The sequence below is a fragment of the Cervus canadensis genome, chromosome 14 (assembly GCF_019320065.1).
Source record: "Cervus canadensis isolate Bull #8, Minnesota chromosome 14, ASM1932006v1, whole genome shotgun sequence".
NCBI lineage: Eukaryota > Metazoa > Chordata > Mammalia > Artiodactyla > Cervidae > Cervus > Cervus canadensis.
Window position 1 is genome coordinate 8,297,011 of NC_057399.1, and position 16,967 is coordinate 8,313,977.

A 16,967-nucleotide genomic window follows, 5' to 3' on the forward strand; every position below is an offset into this window, starting at 1 on the left:
TTTTTAAAAAACCATGGCTCAAAGACAAAATCAAAGGGAAAATGATTGAGACAAACTAAAATGAAACACAACAACTAAGACTTACGGGATGAACCAAAAGCAAAACTACAGGGGATGTTCATAGTGATAAATGCATACAGTAAAAGGTAAGAAAACCTTCAAATAAAAAATTTAATTTTCTGCCTCAAGGAACTATAGAAAATGAAAACACTCATCTCACATTTAGCAGAAGGACTTAGACAACAGAAAAATAATAGAAAATATAAACAAAACTAAGTAGTGTTTTTCTGAAAACACTAATGTGACCGACTGTTAGCTAGATTAAGAAGAAAGAGGGACAAATCAATGAAATCACAAATGAAAAAGGAGGAATACAAATGATGCCTCAGGAATAAAAGAATCATTAGAGTCTATCATAAATAATTATGTCAACAAATTAGATAACCTAGAAGAAACAGATAAATTCCTAGAAACATACAACCTATTAACACTGAATCGAGACAAAATAGAAAGTCTGAACAGACCAATAACAGATAAGGAGACGGAATCAATAATGTAGAAATAAGAGAAAATCCAGGACCATGTGGCTTCATTGGTAAATTTTACCATTTAAAGAATTAATACCAATCCTTTTCAAAGTCCTCCAAAAAAACTAGAGAGGAGGGAACACTTTTAAATTAAGTTTATAAGGCCAGCATTACCTTGATATAAAAGTCAGACAAAGACATTACAAGAAGATTACAGGTCAATATCTGGAATGAGCAGATTCAAAAATCCTCAAAAAATATTAGCAGAGCTAATTCAAGAATTAATTAGAAGGATCCTACTCCATGATTAAGTGTGATTTATTCATGGCATCAAGGATGGTTCAAAATACACAGATCAATCAACATAATACACTACATTAACAAAATGGGGAAAAACTCATGATCATCTCAATAGATGCAGAAAAGGATTTGACAATGTTCAACATTCTTTCATGACAAAAACTCTCAGCAAATTGGGTACAGAAGGATCACACCTCACCACAATAATGGCATATATGAAAAGACCACAGCAAACATATTACTCAACAGTGAGAAACTGAAAGCTTTTGCTCTAATATCAGGAAGAAGGAAAAATGCCCAGACCCACCACGTTTATTCAACACAGCACTGAAAGTCCGAGCCAGAGGACTTAGGCAAGACGAAGAAATAAAATGCATTAAAATCAGAAAGGAAGAAGTCAAATTGCCTCCATTTGCAGATGAGATGATCATATATGTAGAAAATCCTAAAGTCTCAAAAACAACAACAGTGACAACGGCAACAGAAACCATCAGAACTCATAAATGAATTTAGCAAAGTTGCAGGATATAAAATCAGTGTATAGAAGTCATTCTATAAAAGCGATGAACTATCCCAAAAAGGATATTAAGGAAAAAGCACCATTCTGAATATAAAGAATGAAATGCTGTGCTATGCTGCGCTTAGTCACTGAGTCGTGTCTGACTCTTTGTGACCCCCATGGACTATAGCCCACCAGGCTCCTCTGTCCATGGGGATTCTCCAGGCAAGAACACTGGAGGATCCATTATGCTATCTCTCCAGAATACAACCTCCTCACCTCTCTCCCAAAGTATAAAGAGAAAGACACTATATATGTATATCAACCCTCACCCTGAATATACGAATATATTACCTACTACAACACACATGTATAAACACCCTAACAGTCTTCAAAGAAATACATTTCAACCCTCCTAGCACTCCATACGTTATGAACACTTTTATAATTCATACACCTAATGATGGACACATACAAATCAGTATACACAAGACACACAGAAATATCTCCAGGAAACCACTTATGAAAAAACTTCCATACACCAAATAATCCCTAGCTAGTAGAAGCCAGCTCATACATCTGCATATACTAACAAATAATCACATCACATATTTCTAATATATATAAATGAAATTTACCAACTCCCCTGTATAAACCTGAAACCTCACCTTCTCATCAGATATACACATACTAACTTCTCAAAATATATAAGCCTACTGAAAAACAGAAATCCAAACACTAGCAAATATTCCTCCAAATGGCCATGCCCCTTGAATGTACACACAAGCTCATTATACACACAACTCTCCATAAGCCCCAAATATAACCACAATTACACACTACACTACAAATATGCAAAGATATGACAATATACATATACTCTGTTTCAAATACATACCACACTACCTGCATATGCTTATCCCACATTCCCAAATTCTCACACAGAATTAATCCTCCCATCTTGCAGAATATAGAAACACATAAACACAAGTATAAACAACATCCACCAGCCCCAAAAAATAGCCACAGACTTGCCCCTACACAGCAAAATATATATAGATGGCCCCATAGATAGCTCCTGAAAACCCACACACACAGAAACCGCAGAACCGTACAAGACCTAGACACAAATGCTGCCCTCAGTACACAGATTATTACCCGACATTACTCTCGGACACAGAACAGACTGTACACCCAAACTAGAATACACCAGTACTTTTCCTAACATTGCCCTTACGCATATGAAAATCCACCATGCAACACATACAAATCCCCAAATTCATGGGTGAAAACAGCACAGGTAAAAATAGTCCTCAAACATCAAACACCTAATCACCAACTACTTGATGCCTGTTACAACCTCAACACCCTCCAAACACAACACTCACCCTTAGACACTCTCACCAGAATAGAGGCGTGAACTCACCTTAATCACAAATACAAATACAACACTCACCCTTAGACACTCTCACCAGAACAGAGGCATGAAGTCCCCTTAATCACAAATATCCACAGACAAAACCACCTGCACGTCGGACAATCAATCAGACCCCCCACCAACCAATTAATTAGGTGCAAACCCCATCTGTGCTTGCAAATCAATCACGATTTGACATCAGACTACAAACAGATGTCTGCTGCTTCATCATGGACAAGAGGGCCCTTTGAACACGTGTTGACCGATATTTTCACGTTAAATAGGAAGACGTCTGTGAAACCGTGAGCATGTATGTTAGATCTTCACTCAGTCTCCACTCATTTTCCAATGACCTGCGCTACTTCTTGCGATGAGCGCTCTCCAGTGGAAGAAGTCCCCTCTGGCGCTCATTCTCCTCAGAAGGCACCGGCGAGAATGGCGCCTGTTACCTGCTCTCACGGCTGACCCGCCACTGCAGGCCCTGCAGTCGGGGCAGCATTCTGGCAGCCTGCTCCCCGCGGATGCCCGTGAGCCTGGTGTGAGCACCGCCCGGGAACCGGGCGCTATGGCGGAGCCTCCCTGCCCTGACCAGGGCACAGCTATCCCCGGCGTGAAACACCGGCATAGAGCGCCGCAGCTGAGCGCTGAAGGCTCGGCGTCTCCCTTACCTCAGACACCTCACAGTTCCTGTGATGGACTCTAGAGGCTGCCAGCAGAGCCCGCCTCGCCCAGGCCAGGCTGGCCGTCGGGGCTCCGCCCTGCCCATTGCAGCCAGCGCTCCGTCTTCCTGAGGGGACAGCCTTAACCGACGCCGGGAGCAGCTGTCGGACAACGGCCGTCAGCCCGCCCGCAGGGGGCGTGCGCGTGCGCGTGCGCGCAGACGCGGGCACACAGCTGTCCCGGAGGTCGCGGCCGGAGCGGAGCGAGGTGGAGGGTCCGGGCACGCTGGGGAGCGTCTCTGTCCATGCTTCTCACCGGGAACCTTCGTAGCACTCTCTTCTTAAAACCAGCTGTTGTGAGATGCGCACCGGTGATTTTTACATTGCACACGTGAAATGCATGCACTTAGATACAAGAGTTTTGGAGACCGCCACCCTAAGCACCGCCGCCGCCGCCAAGTCGCTTCAGTCGTGTCGGACCCTGTGCGACCCCACAGAAGGCAGCCCACCAGGCTCCGCCGTCCCTGGGATTCTCCAGGCAAGAACACTGGAGTGGGTTGCCATTTCCTTCTCCAATACATGAAAGTGAAAAGGGAAAGTGAAGTCGCTCAGGTCGTGTCCGACTCCTAGCGACCCCAAGGACTGCAGCCTACCAGGCTCCTCCGTCCATGGGATTTTCTAGGCAAGAGTACTGGAGTGGGGTGCCATTGCCTTCTCCACACCCTGAGCACAATATCCTTAAATTGGGGGAGTGTTTTCATGCCCTTTCTTGCCTTTTCTTGCCCTTGGACTGCAGTTCCGTGATTCTTGTTTATGTCTGTCAAAAACCAGTGGGTCCTTTTCCCTAGTAGGCCAAAAGTTTCCATTAAAGAACAATTCTAGCAAAGAATTTCAGATCTGGGAAATGCTCTGAAATACTACTGTCTACTGACTCCATTCCTACACTTTCCAAATGCATTCACTCTACTGAGTATTTCTTCTTATTATTTATTTACTACATGGAGGTTCTGCAGTAAATGTTGATACTCACATGTTTCCTTGAAAGGTTTTTGTTATGTCAATAACTTTGATCAAGACCTGAAAATTTGGGTCAGTTTCAGTTGACATAGCAGTAGCATGGGAATAATTATATGCTCCCTTCCATTTATATTTTATATTGGAGAATATAAGCTGCCCAATCTTAAAAGAAAGAAAGAAAGAAAGAGTTTCAGAATCAGCTTATTGATTTGGGTTAGTAATACTTTACAAAGAAAACTCAGTCATCAGATTCTCTTAGTGGTCAATTCCAAAATTAGTACCATTTCTACTTCACAGAATATCTCTTAAAACCCCTGATAGCTAACAATACTGAGAGCCTCCAAGCACACAGATTGAAAACTCTACAAGACATAAGCATGGGATCCCACTGTACTCCTAATGTTCCATGCTTTAGTAGAATACAATCGATCATCTAAGCTCTGTGATCCATAACCATAGATTTTTTTCTCAGCAAACAATACCTGCCCCCCACCTTTCTGCATGAATAGTCAGAGATCATGGTCCAAAGGACTTTTGCTACTCCCTTCTGTTGCCTGTCTCCCCAAATGACTTCTGGACTAATTTAATTATATCTGCCTCTGTGGTCTAAGATTTTATTGGAGTACAAAATGATTGTAGACGTGAGATGGTTTAATTTTTTCCACAATTCAATTTTTATGTCGGTGGCCCTGGGAAGGCCCATTCAAACTCTACTCAGAACCATGAATGAGACTCTTTTAACAACTGATTGACAGGACCAGGGGAAGAGTCAACGAGAGAGCCCGCTTTCTGAAGTGCCAGGGTCAATATTTCGCCTCCCCATTCCTCTAGTGTGAAGTTACTGGTTAAAAATGATTTCATCTTTTCCCCTGAGAAAGGCTCAAATAGTGAGAAATGTCTCCAAGTTGTTAATTTCTTCACCCCTAAACAGTTTGATTGTTGTTTTGTTTTGTTTTAAATAAAGTTTACTGTGATTTTCCTTAAACTGCTCTCACCTCATCTTCTTAACTGAGGTCAAGGGAGAGTGCACAGAGTAGGTAACCCAGAGAATAAAAAATAAAAAGTGAGGTGCCTGTAAGAAGACATTTTTGTGCTGAAGAGCACTAAAGGCCTGGGAAATATGCAGATGGAAAAGCCATTCCCTTCAAGTGACTGGTAAAACCCTCTGAAAGTATCGAATATATGCATCATTGAAATCTTTCAGATTTAGAGCTGGGGAAAAGGTTAGAAATCAGGAGGAATGGGCATAGGTTGAGGACAATTTCCTACACAGTTGTAACAAAGAAGAGGAAAGAAACCTGAGTTCTGAATTCCCAATTCTCTATCTTTCTTTTTCAATATGGCCACTGTTAAGGTTTCATACAAGTCTGCCCTTTTGAGGCATGTTTTTCCTTTCATTATTTTTCTTTTTTTCACCAGGAGTAAAAAACTTTTTAAGCAGAAAGAAAAACTTGTGTCCCAAGGGACTCAACTGCACTTTTAAATTTTTACAAACCTTAAAAAGCAATATAAAAGAAAAGGAATAGAGTTTTTAACAAATATTAAAATTAACTCAAAATGGACCATACATTTAAATGTAAAATTTCAAATTTTGAAACATTTTTAAGAAAGTAGGAGAAAGTCTTTGGGTCCTAGGGATTGGTGAAGGCTTTTTACACGTTGAGAGCAAAAATATTATTCATAAAAGAAGAGAAAATTGGATTTTACAAAAATTCTATATTTTCCTACATGAAATACACCTCTGTTAAGGAAGAGAAGCAGGTATGGGTTTGGAGAAATTATTTGCAAGTCACACATCTGACAAAAGTCTTAGAGTGTATAAAAGACTATCAAAACTCAATAAAAATAGGAACAATTCAATTAGAAAATGCGGAAAAGATATGAAGAGACATTTCACCAAAAGAGGACATCTGTTTGACAAGCAGTTCATGAAAAGACGTTCAAAACTCCTGGTCTTTAATGAAACTCAAATTAGGAATACAATGAGAATAATCACATGTTGATTTAGAACAGCTAAATTGAAAACTAACTTTACTGTTAGTGAGTATGCCAAGAAATTAGATTTCTGATGGTACTGCTAAGGGAAGTGTAAAATGATACAGTCACGCTGAGAAGCAGTATGGCTGTCCCTTTAAAACGCTAAACATTTCCTTCCCATGTGGTCCAGCAACTGCAACCCTGGCTGTTTACTCCAGGAAATGAACACAGGGTGACAGGCATCTGAGTGCGGTCTGCAGCAGTGCGAAGAACAAAGACATTCAAGTTCTGTAAGAAAGACCAAGATTGGGATTCCTGCTCCCACTCATTCCCACTAATGTCACCTCTGAAAAGCTGCTTAACCCTGCTAGGCTTCAGTTTATCTTTAAAAAGCAGCGAAACCGAGATGATAATGCTGAGCACTGAGTCGGTTTCAGGCAATGGGGAACTGGCTGGGCTGGAGCTGACATTGGGTCCATCTGTTATGTGGATATGGCATGTGTTGGAATCCTGGTTAGAGGTCTAAGGACAACCAGGATGGGCGGAAAAACACCTAACTCCAGAAATAACATGAGAAAGGCCAGGCTCCAGGGCACAGGCAGTCTGGGGCTGCTGGGGTTGGGAGGAAAGTAAGAACTTAGGACCAGTGGAGCGGCTCCTGGTGCAGCTGAACGGCCTGAGCTCCCCGGACCTTCTGGAGAATGCGTGTGCACCACATGGCGTCTCAGTAGCTCCCTGGCTCCAGGGCCCTTGGCAGTCTTGCCTGAGGACCCATCCCTGAGTTCACCACCAAGGGAGGGAATGCTAGTCTTCCCCCTTCCAGAGACTGCTGGGCTCTTAAGGGCTGATGCTGGTGGAGGTGCCTCAGTGGTAGAACTCCAGCCAGATGCAGGGACTGTGGGAATGTGTGGACGCTTGTTAGACACTCTGGAGGCCTTCCAAGCTCATCTTGGGGAGGGAGTTCCTGCGCAAGATCCTGGCTCCACACATGGGATCCGTGCGGGAGTGCATGCGAGTCCATTGGTGGTCGTCTATCAGGGGGAGTCCAGGATATGCGGGAATGCCAGGATTGCAAACAACTTGGCCTGAATCTTTTGAATAGCATCTAGTCCGTATCGGATATCTGCTAAAGGGGAACTTTACCATTTTATCGTGTGTCCTAAAGGCTGGGGTGGGTGCATTCTGAGGCCTCCTGGGATGCGGCGGGCTACACAAGGACTCTGTGTCGGGTAGACTGGCAGGAAGGATGATGAGAACATGGCTTCAAGGCTTATTGCCAGGCCGCTAAGTCCTGAGTCAGCGAAGCAGAAAGAAGACACTAGGCTCCTACTGCTGAAGGTGTATGGACATTTGGGACAGGCTGGCCTGGGCCCCTGGCCAGAAAGGAGCAGTTTCATGTGGGGTTGAGGGCCAGGAAGGTGGGCAGTGAGTTTGGGACTGTGGGGGTGGGTGAGGGACCGTGGGGGTGGGTGAGGGATGATGGATGGGGGTGCGTGAGGGACCATAGGGTGGGTGAGGGATCAGTGGGGTCATTTGCTTTTATTTGGTTTTTCAAGCTTGGATTTGGGGGTCACAGCTGGTGGACGGGGAAGCCAAGAAGGGACCCCTGAGAGCTGATGGGGCTGAGGGAGGGGAGGGGGGAAGGTTCCAGTGAGCAGGCTGGGTCCTGAGGCACACCGCTGTAGCTGAGGGGCTTGGGTGATCACCACAGGGCCTGTCTCAGGGCCCCGAGCAGGAACAATGCCAGGGGCCAGGTCTGTGGAGGCAAACAGCTCTGCCCGGCGTGGACGCGCCGGCAGCCTGCAGAGACTGGTGTGGAACCTGGGTCTGTGGAGGAGGGGACGTCGACTCAGGGGGCAGTGTAAGGGCAGACATGGGCTCAGGGGGATGTGTAAGGGCAGAATGGGCTCAGGGGATGTGTAAGGGCAGACGTGGGCTCAGGGGGATGTGTACGGGCAGACATGTGCTCAGGGCGGGTGTAAGGGCAGATGTGGGCTCACAGTGGGGTGTAAGGGCAGACGTGGGCTCGGAGGGGGTGTAAGGGCATACATGGGCTCGGGCGGAGGTGTAAGGGCAGACGTGGAATCAGGGGGATGTGTAAGGGCAGACGTGGGCTCGGGGGGGGTGTAAGGGCAGACATGGGCTCGGGCGGAGGTGTAAGGGCAGACGTGGAATCAGGGGAAATGTAAGGGCACACGTGGGCTCAGGGTGGGGTGTAAGAGTGGACTCGGGCTCAGGCTGAGCTGCCTTGTTTTAGGGTAGCCACTTACCCTCTCTGGGACCTGTTTCCTCACCTTTAAAACAGGGGAAAACAGGGAGTGTGAAGAAAGCCTCAAAATTCAGATATCCAACATGGGACTTCCTTGGTGACCCAGTGGTTACCAATCTGCCTTCCAATGCAGAGGACACTGGTTTGATCCCTGGTCAGGGAACTGATATCCCACGTGCCACGGACCGACTAAGTCCACGTGCTGCAGCTACTGAGCTCACGTGCTTGGAGCTCACATGCTACAACTAAGAGTGGCCCACACGCTGAAATGAAGAGCCTGAGAGCTGTAACTAGTGCCCACCCAACACAGCCAAAAGAGGAAAACAAACAAACAAACAAATGCAAAGAAACACACACAAAAAAAAATATCCTAGAGTAGACTCATATCTGGAGTATATAAAATACATAAAGAGCCCCTAAAGGCAGAGACAGAGCCCCCAACAGAAAAATAAGAGGGGAAATCTTGAAAAGAAATGTTACAAAAAAAGATATCCAGTGATAATAAATATGTGAAAGTATATTTAATTGGTCATCAAGAAAATCAAACTACAGTAAGCTATTAAAATGAAAAAAGATGGAAAGTGCTAAGTATTAGTGAGATTATAAACTCTCATCTACTGCTCGAGTGAGTGGAAATGGCGAACCACTTTGGAGACGTTTGGTAATATCTGCCAAAGCTGAATACACGCATACTTTTTACTCCAACAATTCTAAGCAAGGGATTCTGTGAAATAGAATATAAAACATTTGGAAGTGAAATGAAATGAAAAGCTTTGAGCACTAAAATACCCATTAAGAAGGTAATTGATCACAGAATTCAGTGCAGACAGGAGAGCAAGGAACGTTCCTATAGAGCAAGGAACGTGAACACGCTGCACCCACAGGCAACACTATGGATGAGTCTCACAAATACCACGTTAAGACAAAAAAGACTGACAACTGGAAATAAACCCTACTGATGGAACATTCAGAATCTGATCTAAGGTACTGAAGGTGAAGATGGTGGTTTCCGTTGGGTGTTGGTGACAGGAAGGAGGTGTGAGTCGGCCTCTGGGGTATTGATCACATGTTGCCTCACTATGTGAAAATTTATCCAACTTATGAAAAGAGCATGGGTGTATGTATGTTACACTTCAATAAAAACTTTAAAGATGTCTCAAGAATAGATGTCATAGATGCCCTCATGTGCAAGGGGCTTAGGAAGGGGGTTGCCTGGGGGATGCGGCCAAGGGACGGAGCCCAGGAAGATGCAGAGAGGAGGAAACGGGAAGCCCAGGGCTCCACAAGGAGAGCAGAGGACCACAGCCCCTCCCCAGAGAGACTGAGGCCCTGAGAACAGCAGGGAAACAGACAGGGCCTGACTCACGTGGCAGATGGACTTTCCTGCGGAGAAGTCCCCGGCACACAGCATGTCCTCGCGCACAGAGAAGTTTTTGCCTCTCGCACGTCCATATAACATGTTACAGAGCTTGTTCCCAATGAAGCTCACCTTACCCGCCTGGAGATGGAAGGGTTCCAGCAGGGGAGCTGCGAGGATAAAGAGGAAGTCAGGGAAGGATGCTGTGGCCTAGCTACAGAGCTCTGCCTTACCAGTCAGCACCAGCCCTCAGCTCGGGGCTTTCTCCGCACAGCTGGGCGTCCACCCTTGTTTCAGTCTTCTACCTCTGCCTAGTAAGCCCTCCTGTGTTTCTCAGACGTTTCCAAACTCATCCTATCCCCTCCACCTCTTTCACAGCAACAGGCCACACTCCTGTTCCACAAAGGGAGCAGGCGAATCCCTCCAGCACCTGCCGCTCACTGGCGCTTAGCAGCCACTCACCAACCGGTCTACCCTTTCACTAACCTTCCCACCCACTCACCTTTTGTTTATCATTAACCTTGCTTTCCATCCACCTGTTCCTCCATCCACCTACCTGTCTTTCCTCATGTCCCATTCACCCACTCATCCTTCCATCCATCATTTGCCTATACACTCCTCTTTTCATTCATCTATTTTCCGCTCCATCAACAGACCCACTCACTGCATCTCTCTGCCCACCATCCTTTCACCCATCCGCCCAAACATCTACACTTCCACCCACTCATCCTCCCACCTTCCCCCATTCATCCTCTGATCCAATCAGTCATTTATTCATCATTCAGTTTACTCATTTATTCCTCTGTTCTCGTGTTAAGTATGTTTTAACTAACGATACAGGGGAACATTTTTAATTGGGGCAGACAGGGTAAATGAAGTAAATAAGTAGCATTACTTTAGATCTAATAAGTGGTATAGAGGAAATAAAACAGGGAGACGTGCTATTAGGGGCAGCCTGTTTTAGCTCACATGATCTAGTAAAACTCCGCAGAGGAGCAGCTGAGCTGCTCACTCCTAAAGAAACAAGTCATGACAAGATTAGTTGGGAGAGGAAATGAGTCCAGGGGGATAGTCAAGGTGGATACCTGAGGTGGGAATGGCCCTGGCATCGTCAAGGCAGGAGGGAGGTCTGCTGGCTGGGGTGGTGTGGGTGAGGGATGCAGCAGGAGATGAGAGAGAGGAATGGGTCTGAGAGCCAAGGCAGGGAGTGTCGACCTTATTTTAAGAAGAAATGAGAAGCACTGGGGGTGATGAGCAGGGAACTGGCATGACGCCTGCTCTGAAGCAAATGCTCAGACAGCTGTGTGGAGAGCGACATAGAGCACCCAGCGTGGGAGCCGGGACCAGTCTGGAGTCCAGGGAGGAGGGGCCCGGGGGCAGCTTGGGATACCTACCAGGTGCCAGGCCCTGCCTGGGGCGTGGGCTGGGATGTCAGGGTCCCTGACCTCAAGGAGGAGCCTTGTGTGTGTGTGTGTGTGCGTGTGTGTGTGTGTGTGTGTGTGTGTGTGTGTGTGTCTGTGGTGTGAGAGTGCTGCTGACCAGGTTGTTTGTCCTGTGATTAGGGTGTGTTAGTGACATACTAATAGGCAAGGACCAGAAATGCTGGAACATCCCACCCAATGAAGACAGCGTCTGTATAAAATGCCTGGAGCACCTCTGTAGAGAAACACCATACCAAATTATGACCCAACTAATAATTACAAATAAATACTCTCTCCCTCCCTAATTTTGCGTCATAAGCATTTCACCAATCATAAACCACCCTTTCTTTAATAGAAACTCTCACTCATAAGTTTGTACCTCCATCTCTCCACCTTCAAACGTTAAAAAACAGTTACTTTCCCGTGTCATTCAGTCCAGTTAATCAGCCTACAGAGCAGACGGGTGAACTGGGTTGGGAAAAGAGCAACGCGAGGTTCGGAATTTATCAGGCAGGCTCAGAGATCAGAGGTCATACCTGTATTTTCTTTCCACTTTTCCCAAGCACCTCCTATGCCACTGGGAAATCAGAGAGTTTGTCAGTGACCTGGAAGGAGTCAGCCCCCAACCATGACCTTTGGGTTGGATCAAGTTATCTCAGATCTATGGTTGATTTAAACCTTGGAATTAAGAACCAGAAAGACTTCAAGAACTCAGATTCTTGATTCCAAAGTCAAAGATTCCCAGACTTCAGAGCTTTACACTTAGGGAACACCAAAGCTTTAGAATCGCACACTTTCAGAACTAGAAGTAGAATGGTCCAGTCCCCTGGAAATGAAGCATAGTGGGCCAAGGGGACCTTTGCCTGGAGACCCCTCAGATGGAGCCACACCACACCACACTTATGGAGCATAAAAGGCAAACCAGAACAGCTGCTTGGTCCCAAAGAGACCTGATATCCTGACACTTTGGGGGACCATCTACAGAAGACATGCGGGAAGCTCTTCTGGGTCTCCCCTTTCTGCAGAGTGAGTCTCTGGTGTCTACTGACACAGTACTTGGATCCTCTCTAGAGTTACACCCTATCTTATTCAATGAATGCTCTGCTGCTGCTGCTGCTAAGTCACTTCAGTCGTGTCCGACTCTGTGCGACCCCATAGACGGCAGCCCTCCAGGCTCCCCGGTCCCTGGGATTCTCCAGGCAAGAACACTGGAGTGGGTTGCCATTTCCTTCTCCAATGCATGGAAATGAAAAGTGAAAGTGAAGTCGCTCAGTCATGTCTGGCTCGTAGCAACCCCATGGACTGCAGCCTACCAGGCTCCTCTGTCCATGGGATTTTCCAGGCAAGAGGACTGGAGTGGGGTGCCATTGCCTTCTCCGAATGAATGCTCTAAGGCTGAACAATTCCAAATTCAAGCTAAATTGACATCACAACTGTCATTGGTCCAGCCCTTACCCACGCTGTAGCCCAGCCTCAGCCTCAGTCCTAGACTCCAACCATGTCCTAGTTGCAACTATCACCTCAGGGTCAAACGGAGGCCCAGGCCAGACCCCTACCCTTAACTCTAACCATGCCCCAGATTCAATCACCACCTTTGGGCTCACGTGGAGACTCAGGCTAGACCATAACTCTTGACTCCAACCTTACCCCAGTGTCAACACCATCTCAAGTTCAAGTGGAGACCCAGGTCCAATCAAAGCACTTGACTCCAACCATGACTCATTTTCAAACACCACCTCCAGCTCATGTGGACACCCATGCTCAACCCTAGCCCTTGACTCCAACCACAGCTCACTTTCACCCACAACCATCTCACACTCACATGGAGACCCAGGCCCAACTCCCACCCTTGACTCCAGCCATGCCTCACTTTCAACCACCACCTCACACTCACATGAGGGCCCAGACCTGACCCCAGTCCTTGACTCCAATAAAACCTCAGTCACAACCACAACCTCAGGCTCTCAAGGGAACCCAGGTCTGACACCAAACCTTGACTCCAATCATATCTGACTCACAGCCACAAACTCGGGCTGACATAAAGACTCAGACCCAACTCCAATCCTTGACTCCAACCAAGCCTCACTCTCAACCTCAATTTCAGGCTCATATGACAACCGTGGCCTGACCCCAACAATTGACTCTAACCATGCCCCAAGATCAAGGACCACTTTGGGTTCAGTTAGAGACCGCTGCTCATCTCACCCTGTCTTTCCCAATCCAACCATCTTCCTCTCAACTGGAGACTAGGTACTATGAACTCTTGCCCTATAATCCAAATTAAGCCACTATCTTTGATCCCCAGTGCAATTCAAATCCTGGAATATCATTTTTTTAAAAAGCAACTAGAAAGTGGGAGAACTTTATCCTCTTTGGTTAAAAAAATCTCAGCATGTCTTTAGCCAGGTCACCCCCAATCTTCCCCAGGGGAACAGGTCTTCTCAGGCCCACACCTCTGTCTCCATCATTCCTAGGGATTTGATCAGCCCTGAGGTTTGGGAGAAACTGGAGTACCATCTTTCCAAAAGACTCATGCAATAAGAGAGGGCCCTGCCCTGCAGAACCCAAGAGCCTCAGAAAGAGATGCAGCCTCAGGGGGATTCCCCAAGGCCTCGTCAAGGCACTGGGCAAGAAGAGGCCCTCAAGTCTGTCTGCAGGTCTAGGCAAAAGCAATCCAGATGCACAGAAGATGAGGTCCTGGTACCCAGCAAGGATCCCACGAGGGAAGCACCTGTGCCAGGAAGTGAAGCAGAGTGTGGGAGGATCCTAAAAGTTCTGTACATGACCTCAGCCAACCCTTCAGTGAAGGTTCCAAGTGCAAAGCCTGAGTTGGAAAGAGTTGAGCCCAGGCAGGAAGCATCCAGAAGTCCTGGGGGTCCTTATAAGCAGGAAGGGGGAGCAGATGCATGAGTGCCGGATCCCTGTTAATGTCTGTTGTTCAAGGTTTGCTGCCAACCACTCCTTAGACCTTCCTGGAGAGTCAAATGCTCCTACGGGTACAGAAAATGCAGGATCCTCTCAGGATAGGGAAGCCTCCATGAACACCTCCCATGAGGTCTCTTGTCCTCAGTCCTTATATTCTAGGAGCTGGAAGTGCCTTTGACAAGATTTTGGGTCAGACAAAGATGGGTCCTACTACCCAAGGTCCTCAAGATCACATTGAGCTTGAAGTTGAAAAGTACTCACTGCATTTGCCTTCCAAGGTTCATCTTGAAGGCCCCTCTGGGGACCACCCACAAGCCCAGTTACCAGAGGGCTTGGGCAAACATTCTCATCCCCATCCAGGATAGAAAGTGATAGCAATGCAGGCAGGGCCCACCCTGGAGAGGCCCTTCCTGCCCCCTACCATGTGACTGAGGGAACCTGGGGGGCTCTGCGAGGAACCTCAACTGGCAACACCCAGAAGCCCTCAGAGGCCCCTCTGACTGGACAGGAAGACAAGCCACCTTCTCAGGCCCCCACATACAGCTTTGTGGGCAGAATGTGGCACAGTGAGTCTGTTGTGGAGGCTGAGAACGGCAGCCTGGAGCCAAGTCCACATCCAGCAATGGCCAGGAATGAGCCACAGAAGGAATCTGGAGGACAGACCTCTCCAAAAACTTGTTCTAGTGAGACAGTCATGGACTTCAGTGACTGTTCCCAGTCTTCCAGAGGACAAGAGGTGATGGACAGAGACACTACTTGGAAAGGTACTTTTGAACCTAGTCTCTTAATCAAATACCAAATAATTAATATAGATATGAGGAGATCATGGTATCCAAGGTCCCATAAAAATCCCTCCTCGAACACAAAGTCTGTTGCCACAAATCCAGAAGATGTAGACTTTGATGAACAGTCTCATAAGCTTAAGTTCCAAGGGTTCATAGACTGACAGAAACAGGCTAAGGCCAGGCCACTTGCCTGCTCCTTCAAGACTGTGCCGCTGAGAGGCTTCTCAAAGACTGTCACTCGGACACATTCATTGCCACAAACGCCTTGGCTTCTCAGGAATCTCTGTGCTGTTTTGAGACCTTGTCCAGTGGAGACACATCCAATTCCCGCACATGTGATGTTACATTGAGTGGAGAGGGCAGCCAGGGACAGCAGGAGGCCCTGAGAAGGCAGCCCTAACATAAGAGTCAGAGCAGGAAGTTCATCTCCACTGATGCGAGAGAGACTAATAGGAGGCCCAAACCAGCACAGCAGAGAAAAGGGCTGGTGGTACACAGAGCCCTCCAGGCCCGCAGGATGAGCCACCCTGCCCAGAAAAAGGAATCAGCAGAGTCCCTACAAAGCAAGTCTCACCAGTTAATCCTGAAAAAAGAACAGGTTTCTTCGGAAAACCACTTCAGAGAAAGGATTAAGCAGTGGATTTTCCCCAATAAAGCAAAAGACCAGAACAGCCCCTGCTAAAAGGCAAGCCTGCTGCAGACACTGCCCAGAGCCAGGGAACAGTCAAAAGAAGTCTGATTTTGGACATCAAGACTGTTGAGGCTCAGGTTCTCATGACAACTGTTGGACAGATCTTAGAGAAGATGGAGCTTCACCGTAGACCTCATCTTCGGAGTTTCATTGGTACAAAGCAGAACTCCAGGGCCCCTAGGTTAAGCTTACTGCTACCATAGGTTTCTCTCCAACAAAGAGCAAAGGAGAGGGATGAGACAAACAGCCTGCCATCAGTGAGCCAGCCCCATGGGTCACAGCTGTCCTACAAAGAGTAAGTGGACCAGTCCCAGGGACTGCAGGCGGACCTTCCCACCCAGGGAGTCAGGTCCCCGGCCAGGCAGAGCCTGCCAGCACAGATCAAGAATGACAAGTGTCCCAGGCCGTCTCCACCCCGTCCAAGACACTGTCTTCTTCAGAAATACACCTCTTCTGGTCAATCAGAACATGTTTGTCACAGCTTTCCTGAAAGGAAAACTCTTCTCCAAGAAAAAAATGCATACCGTGCATATGACACCTTTTTTCTCTCGTGTTAGCACATCCTCTGTATGCTAAGCTTCTTCCTACCACAAAATTAGTTTCCTGAAATAAATGTGTTTTTTTTTTCTCCTGAGAAATGGTGCTCTGTCTGTGCCCTGCTCGGGGGAAGGACACGGATCAGGGGCCACTCTTCCCAGGCGCGTGCTTTGACTTCCACATGGGACGGGGTCACGGAAGGAAAGTGAACCCCAGCATGGATACTCACCCACACTCAATTCCCTCCCTGCACCTCAGCGTCCGTCACACCAGCATTACAGAAACAAGCCACAGCATCAGGATGTGTCGCGGGGAACTAACCCTAAAGACCCCCCTCTTCTCAGGATGCGCCTCTGTCCCCCCACTTCTCTACCTTGAACTTGTGAGCCTGTAGGGGAGGAGTTTGCAGAAGCTGAAACTCCCCCCAGGCTCAGAAGGTGTCAGAGACTATTCACATGTCAGAATAAGGAGGGGAGTCTGGGGCAGTGCTGGCCGAGTCCAGGGTGGGAGAAACCTCGTCCCCGTGTCATGGTGGGATTAGATGGCGCCGTCCTGGAAGCCCCTCCTCTCCCAGATGGAGATGTAA